This window comes from Rana temporaria, chromosome 2 (genome assembly GCF_905171775.1).
Source record: "Rana temporaria chromosome 2, aRanTem1.1, whole genome shotgun sequence".
In the NCBI taxonomy this organism is placed as follows: Eukaryota; Metazoa; Chordata; class Amphibia; order Anura; family Ranidae; genus Rana; species Rana temporaria.
The window spans coordinates 82537631-82559068 of record NC_053490.1 but is presented as its reverse complement, the minus strand read 5'-3'; positions in this window follow the sequence as shown (position 1 = coordinate 82559068).

Genomic DNA, 21438 nt, shown 5'->3' with positions numbered 1-21438 from the left:
CAGCTCCCTTGTTACCCCCTCCCATGCTCGCCTTCAGGACTTCTTCAGAGCATCTCCCATCCTCTGGAACTCCCTGCCCTGGTATGTCTGATCAGCCCCTAACCTGTCCACCTTTAGGAGATCCCTGAAAACTCACTTATTCAGGGAAGCCTATGCCACACCCACCTAACAACTGTCCCCGAGCCACCCCTATCAAATCATTCCCCGTATCTATTACCTTTTGTACCACCACCCCCTACCTTTATAGTGTAAGCTCTACGAGCAGGGCCTTCCTGTACCTTCTGTTTGGAACTGTACTGTAATTGTGCTGTCCCCCCTCTACATTGTAAAGCACTGCGTAAACTGTTGGCGCATGAAAGTCACGTATGACATTTAAAGCGGAGCTCCACCCTAAAGTGGAACTCCCGCTGATCGGGACCCGCCCCCCCTCCGGTGTCACATTTGACACCTTTCAGGGGGGAGGGGGGTGCAGATACCTGTCTAAAGACAGGTATTTACACCCACTTCCGGCCACACGTCACGGGCAAAAGACGGGTTTTTCCTGACTTCCCGTCTGTCCCCCGTTGTGTGCTGGGAACACTCGGCTCCCAGCACACAGCGTGTGCGCCAATCGGCGGGTGCAGCGCGACTCGCGCATGCACCGTAGGGAACCGGGTAGTGAAGCCGGAGCGCTTCACTTCCTGGTTCCCTCACTGAGGATGGCGGGGGGAGCAGCAGAGAGACGAGCGATCGCTCGTCCTCTGCTGCGGACGGCGCTGGACTCCAGGACAGGTAAGTGTCCTAATATTAAAAGTCAGCAGCTGCAGTATTTGTAGCTGCTGGCTTTTAATATTTTTTTTTACTGGCACATCCGCTTTAAATATCAAACAGGGTTATGTACACTTTTAAGGCAAGTAAAGCAAGAGTATTGCTTCTTAACTATCTATCTAAAATATACTGAAATAATGAATATTCAAGAGTTTAGTGTTTTGATCCGGCTAGCTCCCTGTCTCTCCTTGGCCAAAGGAGGCGCACTGACACAGCAACACCTGAAAGAGGGAAATCTAACAATGCAAAGGCATCTTATCTCATATGAACATAGTGCAATATGTACATGGTAATTCAGGCTGGTCCTCAGCCAAGGACAGCATGAAAGTGTAAAACATCTAATACATGTCTACATTATTTACATAATGAAAGCAGTCCCCATTCTTGCTGAGAATTTCACCCCCTTTCCTAATGAGTGAGTGTAAACTTCAGTAGTGGTTAAATCAGTAACAGTCCTGATATATGCATATGAGTTCATTATTTGAAGAAAATAGGCAATTATTTCTTTATCACAGCCTATTCTTACTATCTACACACTCAGGCCCAGATTCACATACAATTACGTTGCTCCTGGGCAGCGTAACGTATGTGATTTACGTTACACCGCCGCAGGTTTACAGCGTTAGTGCCTGATTCTCAGAACACTTACCTGTAAACTTGCGGCGGTGTATCGTAAAAGCGCTCGGCGCAAGCCCGCCCAATTCAAATGGGGCGGGCACCATTTAAATTAGGCGCGTTCCCACGCCGAGCGTACTGCGCATGCTCCGTCGGGTAAATTACGTGCATTGCGCTAAATGACGTCGCACCGACGTCATTTGCTTAGACGTTAACGTAAATGGCGTCCAGCGCCATTCACGGACGTCTTACGCAAACGACGTAGATTTTTTACATTTCGACGCAGGAACGATGGCCATACTCAACATTGGCTGCGCCTCATAGACCCAGGGGCAACTTTACGCGTCGCAAAGGCTACGGAAACGTCGTAAATTCTCTGCGTCGAGCGCGCGTACGTTCGGGAATCGTCGTAATAAGCTAATTTACATAAGCGACGGGGAAAACGACGTTGGCGACACCTAGCGGCGGGAAAAAAATTTGCATTTAAGATCTGACAGCGTAAGAGCCTTACGCCTCTCAGATCTAATGGGTATCTATGCGTAACTGATTCTAAGAATCAGTCGCATAGATACCTGGGGCCAGATTAGGACTTACGACGGCGCAAATGGTGTTGCGCCGTCGTAACGCCTTTGAGAATCTGGGCCTCAATGTCCATGACATGTTGCAGCCCATTGACTTTACTCCAATGGACTACATTTCCAGCAGTTACTTTTCTTCTTCAAAGTCAACTCTGGGCACAAAAGGTATGACTGAATCTCAAGCAACAGGCAGTCAGGCCAATATGTAAGGGACCACACTTCAGGACACAAGTTCCCTTGCAGAAATATCTTCAGTCTGCCCACATGGCAGCCAAAGACAAAGAGACTTTCTTTGACATTTGCAACCAACAATCTGCTGAAGTTCACAGATCGCTCTTCAGGGTTTTTAGCGGGCAGTTTTCTTGTCGAGAACATACACACGACCAGTTTTCACGACCAATCAAAAAAATGGCAGTTTTCTCATCATGAAAAACGGTCGTGTGTACGCGGCATTACAGGTTTCAGCACAGTAATTTTCTGAATTTCCTTGACTGTCAATTTAGACTTTAAACCTCTCAGATATCTTTTGCAAAATCTAAGCAAACCACATTGATTGCAACACCGCCGCTGAATTTTCAGCTTACTTCCTCCCTTAACACCTTATTGTAACTAACAAAAAATGCAAAGAAGCACAAAGAAATGCCTGGAGGGTGATGTAGATACAGTTCAGTGCTTCTGTAGCTCATTAATGTGGCCAGTAGTATAGAGTGTTGGATGCTAAGGTGATGAACCTGAATAAGGATAAGAACAGATGACAGAACAAAATGATTTCCTTCTCCAGTTTCAAAAAAAGTTAAAATAATGCAGGCAAATGCCTTCTTAGTCCAGGAATATTTCTGTTTCTATAGAAGTTCATGTTTAAAGCAACCTAGCCTGTAAAAAACAGCATGGGTTCCAGTGATAAAACATACTGTGCAGTAGGAGAAATGTAGAAACATAGAAGAGTGATGGCAAAAAAAAAAGACCAAGTGGTCCATCGAGTCTGCTCCATTTTCTTTTTCTTTTTGGAAGCCTATTCCAAGCATCAACTAATCTTTTGGCAAAAAAATACCTTCTGATGCCGCGTACACACGACCATTTTTAATGTCCTAAAAAAACAATGTTTTTCTCTACGTGATTCTTGTCAAGCCTGCCTTGCATACACACGTGAAAAAAAAATGGTAGAGCAAAGCGCGGTGACGTACAACACGTATGAGGGCACTATAAAGGGGAAGCTTTGCTGATTTCGTGTTAGCAAATGTTTGGTGTGAGACGATTTGCGCTTTTAAGTCTTCGCGCTTTTCAGTCTGTTACAGCGTGACGAATGTGCTATGTCCATTACAAACGCTAGTTTTACCAGAACGAGTGCTCCCATCTCATAACTTGCTTCTGAGCATGTGTGTTTTTTCATGTCGTTAAAGCCTACACACGACCGTTTTTCACGACGTGAAAAACAACGCAAAAATTTAGAGCATGTTCTAAATTTTTAATGCCCATTTTTGACGTAGAGAAAAATGCTCTGGAGCCTACACACGATCGTTTTTAATGACCAAGTTAAAAAATTGCATTTTTCTCGTCTTGAAAAATGGTTGTGTGTATGCGGCATTAGATTAGTTTCTAGCCACTGCAAGTGTTTAACAGACACAATTGTGTCAAATACTTTCTTCTCCCACCACACATTGTGGTTCCCCATGCAAGCTTCTATATAACTTCAGCATGACGTAGCTGGCTGGAGGAACTGCATGAGAGATCAGAAAAACAGTGGCGAGATGGACCATTGGAAAGGTAAGTATATGATATTTATTCATGGGCTTGGCTTAGTTTGGTACACTGATTGATAGGGGCACTTATAAAGGCTTGGGTGCGCCCTCTGTGGACCAGCTGACGTTTTGCCGGGGATATCTGTCCATCTTTGTGGTGTCGTGTCTACTCTTGGGGGGTTTTCCTTCCATTCCCCCCTTCCCTCTTCACTTCCCTGCCATTTCCCCCAACCCCCCTCTCTTGTTGCCACCTCTGGCCATTGTGGAGCTGCAGCAGACCTGCTTTTATCGGATGCTATGGATGTTTTGCATATTTATACGCAATACTTATGGTCAGTCCCTATGTATTACTGTCTAATATGTCTACCTAGATATATGCCTAAATTACTCTAATGCCACGTACACACGATCGGTTCATCCGATAAAAACGGACCGATGGATTTTTTCATCAGATATCCGATGAAACTGACTTTCATCAGTCTTGCCTACACACCATCAGTTAAAAATACGTTTGTGTCAGAACGCAGTGACGTAAAACACTATGACGTGCTGAGAAAAATGAAGTTCAATGCTTCCGAGCATGCGACGACTTGATTCTGAGTATGGATTTTTAACCAATGGACTTGCCCACAGACGGTTGTTTTTTTCTATCGTTTTTTTAACCATCAGATAATTTTAAAACAGGTTCTAAGTTTTTTCACCAATGGGAAAAAAAACGATGGGGCCCACACACGATCGGTTCGTCCGATGAAAACGGTCCGTTTTCATCAGACGAACCAATCGTGTGTACAGGGCATAACAAAGTGCTGGTATAAATGTATGTATTTACAAATTTGTGCCTTTCTGTTTTCTTCCAACTGTAGATGTAAATATCATCATGACCTAACATATTATCCCTGAAGAAGAGGTTTACCTTCAATTGACCTCGAAACATTGGGTTTCTTTGTTGTCAGATGTTCATATTATTTTGCATCTGTAATAGCTTGTCATTTTTACGTTTTCTAATAAAATAATTATTTATAATATATCTTATGGTTACTACTACTCCTACATAAGCTATCAGCAACCCAATTCAAAGTTCCACCAGAGGAAATACACTTTTTGGAGTGATCTTTCTATATTCAGGGATGTGGGTCAGCTGATGCTATAGCTCCACACAAGGGTAACACCACTCTCTAGCAGTCAACTACCTTGGCCACAATGTTGACATCTGCTGACGGAGTGGCCACCAACCCCCAGAAGCTAGAAGCTGTCACCTCCTGGCCAAGGCCTGCTAATGTGACTGAGCTTAGGTCATTTTTGAGATTTTGCTCTTATTACAGAAGATTCGTTGAGGGATTTGCAAAAATAGCTCACCCACTCAATGAGCTACTAAAGAATAAAGAGAAAGACGATGAGCCAGATCAGACAAAGTCTATCAGACCAGCTGGAGGGCCCAGAAAACCCAGAGAGTCCATTCAGGAACAATTGACTCGGAGGTGTGAAGTTGAAGTGGAGCCTAACAACCGCTCCAGTTCTGGCCTTTGCAGATCCAACCAAGCCCTAACAAATGTTGGTAGGCATAGGACACACCCCCTGTCACACCCCCTTAAAGGAGAATTAACCAAAAAAAAGTTTAATTAAATTCACAAGAACTTTATTTTACCACTACTATTACTTTATATTGGCTTTTAAAATGTACACATGGAGCAATTTAGAATATTTAGAATATGGATGAAAGGTGCACTGGGAAACACTTTTTGAAAGATAAAAATTGCATTTTATATACAACTATATGGATCAGACCAAAATGAGGGACAAATGAGGAGGAATGAGGGACAGAGGGACATTGCTCCAAATCAGGGACAGTCCCTCGAAATCAGGGACAGTTGTGAGCTATGCGTATGATTACTTTGGGTTACTCTGGGGTCTGAATGCTGGGAGTTTGATTGCTTCCCCCTGTCTTCTGGAGGCTTCCAGAATGTAGTGGCTGGGAGAGTCAAATAAGCCGCCTAAATATATATGCAGCCACAGCCAATAATTGGGGAGGTGCGCTCAGATGGTGTTTGGGGAGTGCAAAATTAATCTGGAGTCTCAGAGAACAGTCTTCCTCCCCAGGAGGGGAGGTTCCCAGCCAGAGGAACTGCTGCCCTTCCTGGCAGTCTAGCTGAAATTTGTGCCTGTCCCATCAAGGTCCCACCTGTGCATAGCTGAGGGGGGGGGGCATCCTGTTGCTAATTCTCTGAGGGCTGGAAGAGGGGGTTTACTGAGGATCCGGTCTGGAGGCTCCACTGAGAAAACTGCCTGAGTCTAGAGGGTGACATTCAAGTCCCTGGGACACTGTGAGTACAGACCTAGGAGAGGCATCCTAATGACTGTTGCTGCTATTAACCCCCTGGTGCAGTAACATTAAGGCTTGCCTTGCCTGGAACACTACTTATTGTGTTCCAGTGCTGTCCACTTTATGTCCTACTGCTCAAAGGAGTTAAGAAGTAGCTGCAAGGGGAAGAGTGTCCACTAGGGTGACCACATTTCCAAACTACCATTCAGGGACACCCCCCTTCCCAAAAATCAGCTTGTGCTGTAACCAATTACAGCACAGTGATTGTACACAAGAGGCGGGATTTATGATTTCTCCAATCACAAGCAGGGGCCCGGGACTGTGCTCCTCCAGGCATTCCCGGCCAGGCAAAGTACCGTCAGTGAGTAAAGCGGTGATGTGGCAGCCTTTTTTCTAGGCATTAGTTTGGCTTGGGGGGTGGCTGTGTCAATTTCATTCCGGGACTCTGTATTGTCCTGGAATGAAGGTGCCCGGGACAGACCTGCAAAATGAGGGACTGTCCCGGGCAATCTGGGACACGTGGTCACCATAGTGTCCACACATGCCTGTTTGTGTTCTGAAGCATCCCACAGCTTCCCTAGGCCCCATCCAAATTGATTTGCAATACACTTTAAAAAAAGCACTCCCTAGACTGTTTTTTGAGCCAGAGGAGTGGATGTTGCTAGTGAGAAAAGAACCAGGGACACAACTCAGCAGCCCTTGTGGGAGTTAGCGCTACAGCAAATAGATATAAGACTACAGAACAGTAGTTTAGAAGGGTATAGGCCTATTTTAATGTATGTATCACTCTTGGGCTGCTGGGCAACATCCCTGTCAGTCTTGGGCCCAATGACTTGAGTGCTTAAATAGTAAGTGGGGTGGAGTCAGTGGGTTGGTTGGTTGTCGTGGGAAGAAGACCTTGTTCTCAGGGAAGCAGAACCAGCACAGTTACAGTGTGACTGAAGACTGTGAGGGTACTTCCCTACTGGGGGTGGGGGTTCCCCTGTGGAGTGAGAATTGAGAACAGTTATACTTTAAAAAACAGAGCAGAAGAAATATCAGACACAAGTTCACGAACTGTCACAGATTCTCAATTGGATTTAGGTTTGGATCTTGACTGGGCCATTTTAGCACATTAATAAGCTTTGATCTAAACCATTCCATTGTAGCTCTGGCTGTATATTTAGGGTCCTTGTCCTAACAGGTTCTCTTCTAAGATTGCCCTATATTTGGCTCCATCCATCTTCCCATCATCTCTGACCAGCTCCCTTGTCCCTGCTAAAAAAAAATGCATCCCCACAACATGGTGTTGCCACCACTATGTTTCACGGTGTGTTCAGGGTGATGTGCAGTGTTCGTTTTCTGCCACACATAGCGTTTTGCTTTTGGGACAAAAAGTTCAATTTTGGTCTTATTTGATCAGAGTACCTTCTTCTACGTTTGCTGTGTCCCCTACATGGCTTCTTGTAAACTGCAAATGGGACTTCTTATGGCTTTCTTTCAACAATGGCTTTCTTCTTGCCACTTTTTCATAAAGGCCAGATTTGTGGAGTGCATGACTAATAGTTATCCTGTGCACAGATTTGCCCACCTGAGCTGTGGATCTCTGCAGCTCCTCCAGAGTTCCCATGGGCCTCTTGGCTTCTTCTCTGATTAATGCTCTCCTTCTTTGGCCTGTCAGTTTAGGTGGACGGCCATGTCTTGATAGGTTTGCAGTTGGGCCATACTCTTTCCATTTTCGGATGATGGATTGAACAGTGCTCCGTGAGATGTTCAAAGCTTGGGACATTTTTTTTATAACCTAACCGTGCTTTAAACTTCTCCACAACTTTAACCCTGACCTGTCAGGTGCCACGATCACCTGCCAACAGATGCAGCTTGTCACCATCGCCTGCCACCAGATCCAGCATGTCACTTGCCACCATCACTTTCCACCCGATGCAGCGTGTCACTTGCCACCGTCGCCTGCCACCAGATGCAGTTTGTCACTTACTACCATCGCCTGTCACCAGATGCAGCTTGTCACTTGCTACCGCTGCCTGTCACAAGATGCCCCGCTGACAGAGCAACCTTTCCGGTCCTAGTGCAGAGGCTCCACGGACAGACACTGGTCCACGACCCAGAGGTTAGGGACCCCCAGTCTATGGGATAGAGAATGAAGGTAAATCTCCCTAGTGGGGCACAGGAGAAAATAAATTACACAGTTGCTGCTCCCGATATGACCTACAGTACATATGAGTGTGGGTCCCCAAACACACACATGCCCCCACAACCACACCCACGTGGATGTCAAATTGGGAGCAATGGCTGTGTTAATGCAGCTGCTGCATCCCAGTTAACATGAATAGGAATGCCTGCACATAACACCTGTGTATCACATGCAGGCAAAATATGGCCCTCACAGGGGTGTACACTTAACCTCTTCATGCATATATATATATATATATATATATATATATATATATATATACTGCCTCTTGGCATGTGGGCCCTGTGTAAACCACTTACCGTGCTGAGAGCACGCTCCCAACACGGTAGCCATGCATACTAGCGATTGGGAGTTTTTTGATCATGTGACCTGAATGCTGCCTCCTGGCATTTAGAATCTTTAAAGTGGAGTTACACACTGAAAAAAAAACTCCTCCAAAAATCTAAAAAAAAATAAAATAAAAAAAATTTGTATTTACTTACCCGAAATAGCTGTTGCTATGCGGAAATCCCGAATCTGCCTCTTCATCCTCTGCGGTGGATTCTCTTCCTTCTCCTACACTCAGTTGCTTCTTGTGAATGGGACGCGCTGCATTCTGGGAACTGGGTATATCCCAAAAAGCAGCCGGCTCATTCACAAAGCGCTGCGCTGCTTGCACATGCGCAGTAGGAAACGGGCAGTGAAGTCGCACGGCTTCACTGCCTGTTTCCCTTACTGTGGATGGCGGTGCCTGGAGCTGCCAGGATCGAGGATCGGCCTCGGCGGGGGCCGACATCGCTGGCGACAAGGACAGGTAAGTGTCCTTATTAAAAGTCAGCAGCTACAGTGTTAGCAGGTGCTGATTTTTAATATTTTTTTTTTTTTTTACGGGACCTCCGCTTTAAAGGGCCAGGAGGCAGCCGGCAAAAGGGGTTAAGTACTGTATACCTGTGTGAACAAAGCCTTATAACCACTTTCCGACTCTGTATCGTACATTTACCATGACAGTGTGGGCCGGCTTCGCAGAATCACAAATATATATGTGATTTGCATTTTCTGGTAGGTGGTGCCCTGTTTTATCACAACAAATGCTGATCACTGGGTACTGGTCAGTGATTGACCGGCGGCACACAGTGATTGACCGGCGGCACTTAGTGATCGGCTCTCAGCTTTATGGAACACAGATCTGTAAGTGTAAACAGCACAGAGCTGTGTTCAGTGACAGGGGATCTAGATGTTTTTTTATTCCCTCCTTAACAAATAGATCCCCAGTAAAAGCAGCCCATATTACACACATAAACACTTGTTAGGCACATATTTAACCCCTTGATTGCCCTATATGTTAATCCCTTCCTTAGTGTCCTTAGTACAGTGACAGTGCATATTATTACATAGTTAGTCAGGTTGAAAAAAGACACAAGTCCATCCAGTTCAACCACAAAAAAACAAACAAACAAAATAAAAAACACAGTAAATCCCATACACCCAACTCCATACCCACTGTTGATCCAGAGGAAGGCAAAAAACCCCAGCAGAGCATGATCCAATTTGCTACAGCAGGGGAAAAATTCCTTCCTGATCCCCCGAGAGGCAATTAGATTTTCCCCCGGATCAACTTTACCTACAAATTTTAGTACTCAGTTATATTATGTACATTTAGGAAAGAATCCAGACCTTTCTTAAAGCAACCTACTGAGCTGGCCAGAACCACCTCTGGAGGGAGTCTGTTCCACATTTTCACAGCTCTTACTTTGAAGAAACCTTTCCGTATTTGGAGATGAAATCTCTTTACCTCTAGACGTAAAGAGTGCCCCCTTGTCCTCAGTGTTGACCGTAAAGTGAATAACTCAACACCAAGTTCACTATATGGACCCCTTATATATTTGTACATGTTCATCATATCCCCCCTTATTCTCCTCTTCTCAAGAGTGAATAAATTTAGTTCTTCTAATCTTTCCTCATAGCTGAGCTCCTCCATTCCTCTTATCAGTTTGGTTGCCCTTCTCAAAATTGAACTGCATATTCCAGATGAGGTTTAACTAATGATTTGTACAGGGGCAAAATTATATCTCTGTCTCTGGAGTCCATACCTCTCTTAATACAAGAAAGGACTTTGCTCGCTTTGGAAACCGCAGCTTGGCATTAGCACTGATCACTGTAATAATGTCACTTTAGATGTCAGTAGCAGTTAGTTAGTTCCCACAAAGTGTCGGTTACTGTCAGATTGCCTGCTGTCCCTCTATGATGCCGCGTACAGACGGTCATTTTTTGTGATGAAATAAAATGACATTTTTAAAAATGTCATTTAAAATGATCGTGTGTGGGCAAAATGTCATTTTATGTCTTCTGAAAAATGACAAAAAAAAAATTCGAACATGCTTGAATTTTTTGTGTCGTTTTTCAAAATGTCATTTTTTGTGTCAATGAAAATGATAGTGTGTGGGCAAAACGACGTTTTTAAACCCGCACATGCCCAGAAGCAAGTTTTGAGACGGGAGGTAAAACTACCATTCATAATGGAGTAAGCACATTCATCACGCTGTAACAGACAAAAAAGCATGAATCATCTTTTACTAACAAGTAACCAGCTAAAAGCAGCCTCAAGGCGAATAGAACTTCCCCTTTAGAGTGCCGTCACTTTGTTCATCATTTTTCAAAATGATGGTGTGTATGCTACATCGTTTTTGAAAATGAAGTTTCAAAAATGTCGTTTTTTTTCATCACTTTAAACGTCATTTTTTTTTCATCACAAAAAATGACCGTCTGTATGCGGCATGAGTTGCTCTTCCCCGCCATTACCAGTATAAAAATATAAAAATGACAGTATATATCTCACAATTCTTTTCTATAACCTTCACGCAAACTAATCAATAATGGGATTTTTTTTCTATAAAAGACGTAGGAGAATACATTTTGTCCAAAACGTATCAAAGATATTCGATTTTTATGTGATATGATTTATAGCAGAAAGTAAAAAAATGAAGTTTTTTCTTTCAAAATTGCCAGTCTTTTTCTGTTTATCTAATAAAAAAAAAACAGAGGTGATCAAATAGAAAAGAAAGCTCTATTTGTGTGGGAAAAAAAATGATATAAATTTTGTTTGGGTACTGTGTCGCATGACCACGCAATTATCAGTTAAAGTAGCGCAGTGGCGCGTAGCAAAAAATGGCTTGGTCATGAAGGGGGTAAAACCTGCTGAAATGGTTAATTATGCCCCTAAGTTTATCTGCCCCCAACTGGGGGGACAAGTTAACCCCGTCACTGTCCATGGTGAGGCAATATAGCAAAAATCCTACCACCATAGTATCAATATTTTTATCGCACACTTTCCTGGACACGATGTTCTGCCGATATGTGTCCCCCTGGCAGATAATGTCCGCCCTGGACTGCGCCCTAGCAAATGGAGATGCTGAAAATTGCCAAATATGAAGAGCAGGGAATCAGCTGTAGCTTGCACCTGCGCAATGGACAGGACATTGTGAGAGACGTTGCCGCACGCTCCCGATGCTCGCTCCACTCTGCAAGGGGCGGGTATATTAATATTATAACGAGTAGGGGTGGATGGCTACAGCAAGGGGCAGATGTATTATTAGGGTGGTTTTATCAAGAAACTACACGTGTTTGTGGGCCAAGTTCAAACAAATGAAGGGCGAAGAGGCCGTATTTTAAATTGATGGACATAGACACTGCAAAACCTGCCCTTCATTTGTTTAAACATGCCCCACAAAGACGTGTAGTTTCTTGATAAAACCACCCTAATAATATATCCACCCCTTGCTGTAGCCATCCGCCCCTTACACGATAAAGTAGTAATACACATCCGCCCCTTGCAGAGTGGAGCGAGCATCGGGAGCGTGCAGCGTGTGTTGGTCATTGCGCATGCGCCGTGTACAGATGACTCACATCTGTGTTGATCTTCGGGTATTTTCGGAGGTCCGTTGTGCTCTATACTGTGCAGGTGTGGCGTCTGTGCAGTACAAAGCTGGCAATATCCGCCGGGGGACAATTCTCGGTAGGACAGCGGCTTTAGAAGTAATGGGTGCTGCAGCAACAACCAGCTAGAACTGGAAACATCAAAGATCAAATGCACATGTAGCACTCACCCCCGAAGGAGCCGCTGGTTGATTTTGGGATCGGCCTGCTAAGTTACCCTGGCGGTGTCTAGGGGTGCAATTGTGAGAACAGTGGTAGTGAGCGAAGGTCCAGACAGCCAATAAAAGGGTTTTCAATGCTTTATTGCCCAGGCCAAATACAACCAACATCAACAAGTATTAGGAAGGTCAAGGTTGATGAAGGAAAGAGAAGAGAACCTTGCGGTATCAGGCCTAGATGTTGAATGGAGCAATCAATACTGCTCTGTATAGTACCAATTGTAGTAACTCGTCGCCACTCTGCTCGGAGTGGGTAAAGTGCTCCCGGACAGACCCCTATAATAGGCCTGGCAGCCGAAGCGTCACTCTGAACTAGCAGGGAGGAACGAGTCTCACTCACAGACCCGGCTCTAGGGCCTCTGCCACAGGCCAGTTTCAATAAAGGACTTAGGAGAATAAGGAGAGCAAATCCTCCCAGTTGACTTTTCCTATATGGGCCCCCTGGATGACAGCAAGCATACCTGTCAGTGGTCCGGATGCCCGATCCCAGACTGGCATCCTCTCAACAAGTCATGGGACCCAGTGGAAGAGGTTCGATGCAGCTGTCAGCTTTGGCCAGGTGGGCCGCTCTGGCGGGGTCCATGGATGCGCGTACCCTGAAGGTGGATACCGCACCTGGAACGGGGACCCCGCAAAGATTTCTCAACACATGACCCCTGTCACAGATATACTCTCCCCCAGCATGCCCCATGAGGGAAAACTCCTCCAATTGGCTGCTGGGGAAAACTTGCTCTGCCAGAACCCCTCTGGCGCCAACTGCCGGCAAGGGGTGGTATTGCACCCCTTGACCACAGACTGACCCAGTGGACATTTCTGGGATGACAGAAGTCCCAAATTTAGACAAACACGAATTGGAGCAAAGTAACTCTCCCATTCCCACTAACTTTAGCGTAGCGCCCATGCTGAAAGCAAGGGGGCGCTACACACATATTTGCAAGCACACCTCTAATTCGTCAGTTACGTCCAAATCTTTGTTGAAGAATGATCACATCACAAAAGACATAAAGATACAAAGTTTCAGAGCCGTGCAGAACCCCTTTGTCAGGCATGCCTGACAAAGGGGTTTTGCGTGGCTCCGAAGTGTTGCACTATGTCTTCTGTGATGTGATCATTCTTCAATGAAGATTTGGACATAATTGACGATACAAGGTGCGCTGGCAAAAATTTGAAAAAATTCTACCACAGGTCACTTTCACTTGGCTGTATCGTCACCAAATGTGACCCATTCAAGGGAATGAGACCGAATGGTGCTGCAGGCTTTCAAGGGTTTAAGCATGTGCTTCTGATAAGAGATCCACCGCGGATCGTTTTTCAGAAGTGCGACAATGAAAGTGTAAACGAGAACGAGCCCTATGTTATAAAGAGCTCGTGTTATGTGGTGGTTTTAGATGCAGAGCGTGCTTTTTAACACTAACTTTCTTTCTTCATTGTTATATCAGCAGCAGAAACATAAACCGTAGAGAAGACAATCTAATTCCACAAGCAGTAAAAGGGATTTGTTTTTCACTCCGTATGCTTGTTATAGCAACCAGATATGTGTCAGTTGAAGCAGATTTCCTGTTAAAGTTCAGCGCGCATTCATAGTAGGAACAGATGTAAGTCGTTTCACACAGTACAGCATGCAAATTCTGCGTCTTTCAGTTATGACAGCCCAGCACCCAAAATAAGAAAGATGTATTCAACTACATAAAAATGATTCAGGCTGTCACCTTCATATCTAGGCCGGGTTCTTGCAGCATTTGTGGAGAGAAGCTAAAAAGGGGAAGTTAAGGCTCATTTAGAGAAGACAAACCAAGATTAGAAGATCTGCTGAACAGAAAGCGTTCACAGACATCCCTAAGTATAGATGTGCGGAGGAAGAAAGGCACTAGGCATGACTAAGTAGATGAAATGTGAGGCTCAGCACACTCCCTTCCTGCTGCCTGTTGCCAAATATTTGTAATCCAGGCATGTTGTGGGGGAGCATCTGAAGAACAGCAAAGGCTAAAGAAGAAAGCAAAGATAGGAATGCCCTGTTACTCCACAAGGTCTACAGATGGGGAGTGTGTGACCTAACAAGGGCTGGGAAATCCACAGTGTACAGAAATGCAGTTTATCTGGATGAGGTTTCCCTCTCGTAACACTGTATTAGTGAGGTTGGGTAAACCGGAGATTCCAAGCTTCAGTCATGAGGGGTAGTGATGATAAATCTGCCCTGGTTTGATTTTTCAAAAGTTTGATGAATTTTGCTAGAAATTTGGTGAATCAAAAGGTGAATCCCACTGACGTTTGTCGAGGGAGGGGGGGAATCTTGTTGCCCAATTTTAGGACTAATAGGTAAGCTACTGTCAAAAAAGACACGGGAAGCTGGGCACTGCTATAGGGGGCATGTACTAGACATGTGCACAACGAAAAATGTTGCTTTGTTTTGTTTTGTCTTGTTTCCGTAGGTTCGTAAAGATTTGTAATTTCGTAGGTTTTCATATTCGGACTCGTTAGAATTTTCGTAAGAGTTTTATTTTCGTTGATACTGAATGATTCGTAATTCTGTCTAATTTATTTTCTTTGATACGAAATTCGTAATTTTGTTAGATAATAATTTTCGTTTACTCGGTACACTACTCGTAATTTAGTAATTGTTACTTTTGTTTTCGTTGATTCGTGTCTACTACTGTGCTTCGAATGGATTTGTACTTTTGTAAATACATTGCGGTCATTCGCAATCTCGTATTTTAGTTTTGTTTTCAACACGTGGCTATAGCCTCCTACCGTGCTTGGAATGCATTCGTCCTTTAAAATACATTGCGGTCATTCGTAATGTATTTTAGTTTCATTTTCAACATGCGACTATAGCCTCCGCCCCTATATGCCATTTTGAGAGGGTGTATCTTGCTTAATTTCTAATAAGTCCTGTACTTACTCCCAGTCCACTCCCTCAGTCACGAGACCTGACTCAGTCTCCTCCTCAACTGAATCTAAAAAGATTCAAGAATGCATTGTGACTCAGACACAAAAGAGATAAGCTGATTGGCTAAGACATTAAGTAAGATACATCACTCACTGCACTGCCCATTCGAAAGAACGAATCGAGAACACAAAATTACGAACAGACAAAGAAACGAATTTGCGAACATACAAAATTACGAACAAATACACTTTGATACACTTACACTGTCCATTCAAAAGAATGATTCGAGAACACGAACAAACGAAATTACGAACATACAAAGAAACAAAATTACGAACACACGAATGAAAAACGAACATACGAAATTATGAACAAAGGATTAAAAATACGGAATTCAAATCAGTCGTTATAGATGTAATATTCGTTCTTTTACTGTTTTGGTGTTTCATATTTTTGTAAGTTTGTCCATTCGTAAGTTCGTATTTTCGCATGTTCGTTATTTTGCTTATTCGCAATTTCATAATTTTCGTATTATGGTTCTTTCAGCTATTCAGATGTTCAAATTGATCCGAATGTACGAATACTAACAAATTCGTACGAAAATCCATTCGTTAGGAACCGAATCGCACATGTCTTGCTTGTACCAATTCATCATTTTTTATACAAAACCATACGGCAGGGAGAGGGCCTTTAAGGGCAACACTGTTACAGTAATACATAAATATTTTAGAACTCGTTTACACTTGCTTCAAAACATGGCTTTGGGCAAGTTTTTTTAAAGTTCTCTGAATGCCAGTTAAAGCTCCTGTCACTAAATAAAATGGTTGGCTTATGCCGCGTACACACGATCGGTTCGTCTGATGAAAACGGTCTGATGGACCGTTTTCATCAGACGAACCGATCGTGTGTGGGCCCCATCCCCCGTCCTGCTAGCCACATCTTTGGAGCGGTATAGGAGCAGGGCGTTTACCGGTCCTATACCGCTCTTTCCCATTGAAATCAATGAGAAACCGCGGTAATACAGCCAGTGGTATTAACCCTTTTTTCGGCCACTAGCGGGGGTTAAAACCGCACCGCTAGCGGCCGAATATCGTGTTTTTTTCTTCACTTTTTAGTGTGTAGTACAGTACCCAGCTCTGTACTACACACTCTCCTCTCACAGCTGATTGCCGTGAGAGGGGAGACTTGACAGACTGCAGCCAACCACCTGTGTTTACATTGGGATTACTTTGATGGGGCCAATCACAGTGGCCGTGTACCCCAATCTGTGATTGCTGTAGGTGGATTCAGACATGCTTGAGACAAACATACAGTAAATCTATATTCTGACAAACAAGTAAATTATAAATTAAAAAATACATGGAGCAGACTTGTTGGACAACTTGGTCTTTTTTCTGTTGTCACTCTTCTATGTTCTAAGGTTAAGTCTGTCATTTTGGCCACTGTGAGTTGTTTTTGTATATGACTCCAATATGCTGTCCATTTTCAAACCAAATCTTACCAATGCCGAATTCTTTGACTGATTATTTCTATGAGAAGCAAGTATCAGTGACACATTGCTCGAAAGAAACAGGCTAGTTTTAGTTGCAGTGTTTTGAGGGTTATGCAGAGCTGTATTTCCCATAATGGTGTCCATGGGCCACAACCTAGGGCAGCAGAGTTGGAGAGAGCAGTACCAAGCCTCAACATTTACAAATTCTCATGATATTTCCCTCTTCTAGAAACCTTTAGATATGTGTGGTGAATTTAACAAGAAAATTGTAGGGCCAAGGGGGATATAGAGAGGGGTCCGAAAGTAATCTATGGATTAAGAAACAAGACACCCCCTCTCCTTTCTCTTGTTTAGTGGTCTGTACAGTTGAAAACTAGCTCTACATATAACACATAAACAGAAAGAAAATTACTGCGGTAAATGTGAACAGTGAGCAAAAGCAGCAACTAACAAGTGAAATACACACAAAATAATAATGGAAAGAAATATAGCTGCGCTGTGATGAATGATCAAGGTGAAAATACTATTGAAAGTAATAAAAACATATATAAAATATGTATAAAAAGAACAAACAACAAATAAGTGAATAGCAGATGTGCAAATTTTCTTTTTTTTTTTTAAACTCTATAAGCAATAAGTCCACCAAAAAGTGATACTGATAAGAATCCACCACCGAAAGTGAAAACACCATAAGAAATGCACGCTTACCAAATGGCAAGCAAAGATAGCTTGTGGCTGAAACCCCAGCCCGGGCCTTTAAACCGTAGATAGCAGTAACCGCCAATGGTAATCAAAGGAAACTCCAGATGATTGATGTCACCCAAACAAGATGAGGTACCAGAAAGGAATAAAGACTCACCATAGTGAAGTTCCGTAAATAAATAAAATTTAATAAAGGTAAAAAACTTACAAGCACAGAAGTTTATGCAGCATGTAAAAGAAGCCGGTCGGCTAAGCGAATGTCCATCCGCTTGGACAGTAACGCAATGACGTCAGCACGTTTCCTCCTCCTGATGCGTGTTTCGTCACACAAATGACGTCGTCTAGTGCCCCAAAGATTTGCTATCTTTGCTTGCCATTTGGTAAGCGTGCATTTCTTATGGTGTTTTCACTTTCAGTGGTGGATTCTCATCAGTATCACTTATGAAGATTTTTCGGTGGACTTTTTGCAAATAGAGTTTGCACATCTGCTATTCACTTATTTGTTGTTTGTTCTTTTTATACATATTTTATATATGTTTTTATTACTTTCAATAGTATTTTCACCTGCATATAACACAAACAGTTGCTTTCTTCAATACATTAATTTATTATTATTATTATTATTATTATTATTATTATTATTATTATACAGGCTTTATATAGCGCCAACAGTTTTACATCAGAGAAGACAGTACAGTCACAATACAAATCAATACAGGAGGGATCAGAGGGCCCTGCTCGTTAGAGCTTACAATCTAGAAGGGAAGGTCAAGTGGAACAAAGGGTAGTTAGTTGTGGGAGATGATCAGATAGACTGAAATGAAAATACAGTTGTTAGGTGTGGATAGGGTAGGCTTCTCTGAAGAGCAGGGTTTTCAGGGGTCCTCTAAAAGCAAATAGAGAAGGAGATAGACAGACAGATTGGGGTTCCATAGGCTTGGAGAGGCTCTGGAAATGTTCTGGAGACAAGCATGGGAGCAGGTGATGAGAGAGCTATAGAGTAGGAGGTCTTAAGAAGAACGAAGACAACGATTAGGTTGGTATTTAGAGACTAGCTCATTGATGTAGCTGGGGGAAGAGTTGTGGATGGCTTTGTAGGTAATTGTTAGTAGTTTGAATTTAATTCGTTGGTTGAGTGGAAGCCAGTGGAGGGATTGACAGAGACGAGTAGCAGAGACAGTAGCAGAGGCAGAGCGGTTGGTAAGGTGGATGTGTCTGGCAGCAGCATTCATGATGGACTGAAGGTGGGTTAGAGTATGCAGAGGTAGGCCAACGAGGAGGGAGTTGCAGTTATCGAGGCGAGAGATGACCAGGGAGTGAATTAAGAGTTTTGTGGTGTCATTGGTTAGAAAGGGGCGTATTTCGGAGATGTTGCAAAGGTTGAGGCGGAAAGATTTGGACAGTGATTGAACGTGAGGCTTAAAGGACAGTTCAGAGTCCAGGACTACTCCTAGGACCTTGGCATGTGGGGATGGGCTGATAGTTGTGCCATCAATTTCGACAGAGAGATCAGGGGAAGAGGCACGTGGGGGAGGGAAAATGATAAGTTCCGTTTGGATAGATTGAGTTTCAGGAAGTGGTGTAACATCCAAACTGATATATCTGATAGTAAAATAGTGATACGTGAGGAGAATGAAGGAGTGAGTTGAGGGGTAGAGAAATAGATTTGAGTGACATCAGCATAAAGGTGGTATTGGAAGACGTGGGAGGCTATCCGCTGACCCAGGGAGGAGGTGTAGATTGAAAATAGGAGAGGTCCAAGAACAGAACCTTGGGGGACCCCAACAGAGAATGGAAGAGGAGAGGAGGAAGTAGAGTTGTAAGTAACGCTAAAGGTGCGGTTGGATAAGTAGGTAGAGAACCAGCTAAGAGTACAATCATGGAGACCAAAGGTGTGGAGTTTTTTGAGGAGGAGGGGGTGGTAAACCGTATAGGAGACAGCACAGAGATCCAGGAGGAGTACAGAATAGTGTCCCTTCGTTTGGCCGTTAGTATATCGTTTGTTAGTTTTAGGAGAGCAGTTTCTGTGGAATGTTGAGGACAAAATCCAGACTGAAGGGGATCGAGAAGGTTATTATCAACAAGGTGGACGCTCAGTCGGTTGTAGACTAGACTTTCAAGGAGTTTGGATTAAAAGGGGAGCAAGGAGATGGGGCGTAGGTTGTCAAGATTGGATGGGTCCAGTAAATGCTTTTTAAGTATGGAGCTGATTTTGGATGACAAAAGTACATACATTGCATTCGTCTAACAGTAGTAGGAACTATAAGAACATTAAGAACATTAACCGGTAACCGGCTGGGTAACACTTATCAAATAACATGAAGGGTTAACCGGTTACATTGTGTGAAAATGGTCGACATTGTGTTTCCTCAGCTGCCGTTTCAGCCAAGATTCCTTTTGTCTATTGTTGTTAATGGGCTTGTTTTTCGGTCAAGAGCCGATAAAGATCTAAGAGACAGGTATAAAGAGTAGGAAAGTTGGAAAGGGTTCAAGAGGGGTGAGAGTGAACTGCAACTGGGTTCAATATTGCTGTGTGTCGTTCATGGGGAATTCATGAATATGAGACAATATCTATGCGAGACAAAGGGTGTTTCCCTTCTCGCCATGCCTGATAGACATTAGGTGGGAGATAAGAGAGAGTTTTGGGTATGTTAACCCAACTGTCAGCTGAGTCGGGTAGTCTGTTCACGTAGTGGGTATTAAGAGTGCCTGTTCAAATTCTTCCGAGTATCGAAAGGCCACCCATGGGCGCCAAGTGTCCTGGAATTTTGCCGCTTCATCTGTGGCTTGTGCCGCTGTGTCCTCCATGTCATGGATCTCTGAAATTTTTTGTAGCCATTCCTTAATGGTTGGAACTGAAGTGGATTTCCAGTATAACGGAATCAATGACTTAGCCGCGTTTAGCAGGTGTCTGGTTAGAGATTTTTTATATCTTCTATATGAGAAGTTGTTGACATGGAGCAAACAGCATGCTGCATCAAGCGTAAGTTCTGTTTCCGTCATGGTTTTTATCAACTTAATGATTGTTGACCAATATTTTTGTATACGTGGGCATTGCCACCAGATGTGGAGCAAAGTGCCCACGTCCGCGGTGCACCGCCAGCACAGGTTTGAGGACTCCGGGTACCATTTGCGTAGTTTAGCAGGAGTGGCATACCACTGCGTAAGTAGTTTATACGCCGTTTCTTGGGTCCTGGTGCTGAGTGAGCATTTATGTGCGAATACGCACGCTCTGTGCCATTGTTTGTCCGTCAGAGAGATCCCAAGATCTCCCGACCACTTGTCTTTGAATCTGTTATTGTCGATCTGCGATACGTTCTGTATCCATGTATATGCCAGCGAGGTGACCTTACGAATTGGTTTTTCCTCCAGGCACACTGACTCCATCTCCGTTAGTTGTCTGTTAAATTGAGTCTTGCGTCTGGTGTTGGTCGTGTAACTGCGAATTTGGAAGTATGTCCACAGTGGTAGTTGGGGACAGTTCGTGTCTACTTTTAGGGCTTGGTGGTCTTTGAATTGTGAGTTCTTAAAGCAGTGGGTGGCTAGGAGGGGCCTGTTAATGTCACCCATTTGTAAGAGTGGGTTTCTCATCCCTGGTTGAAAGTCCGGGTTGTTTCTCAGAGGTGTAAGGGGGCCTATGTGTGAGAAGGGTTTTGAGCGTCCGGTCAACGAGTGAAATATTGAGAGGGTAGTGCCTATCAGGGGGTGGTTTTTTAAGGGGGCTGGACACTTTTCCCATGGAATCCAGGGGGAGAATCGTAGATTGTGTAGGCACAGCTCCTCCTCTAGGGGGACCCAGTCTTTTGTGTCCGCATGGCAATGCCAGTCCACGATCCGGGTCACGTGAGAGGCATAGTAATAGTGCTTATAGTCTGGTAGCCCCATCCCACCATCGGCTTTTCGTCTGGTTAGCAAGCTAAACTTGATACGAGGGCGCTTGTGTGCCCATACAAATCTAAGCTGGAGTGACTGCAGTGTTT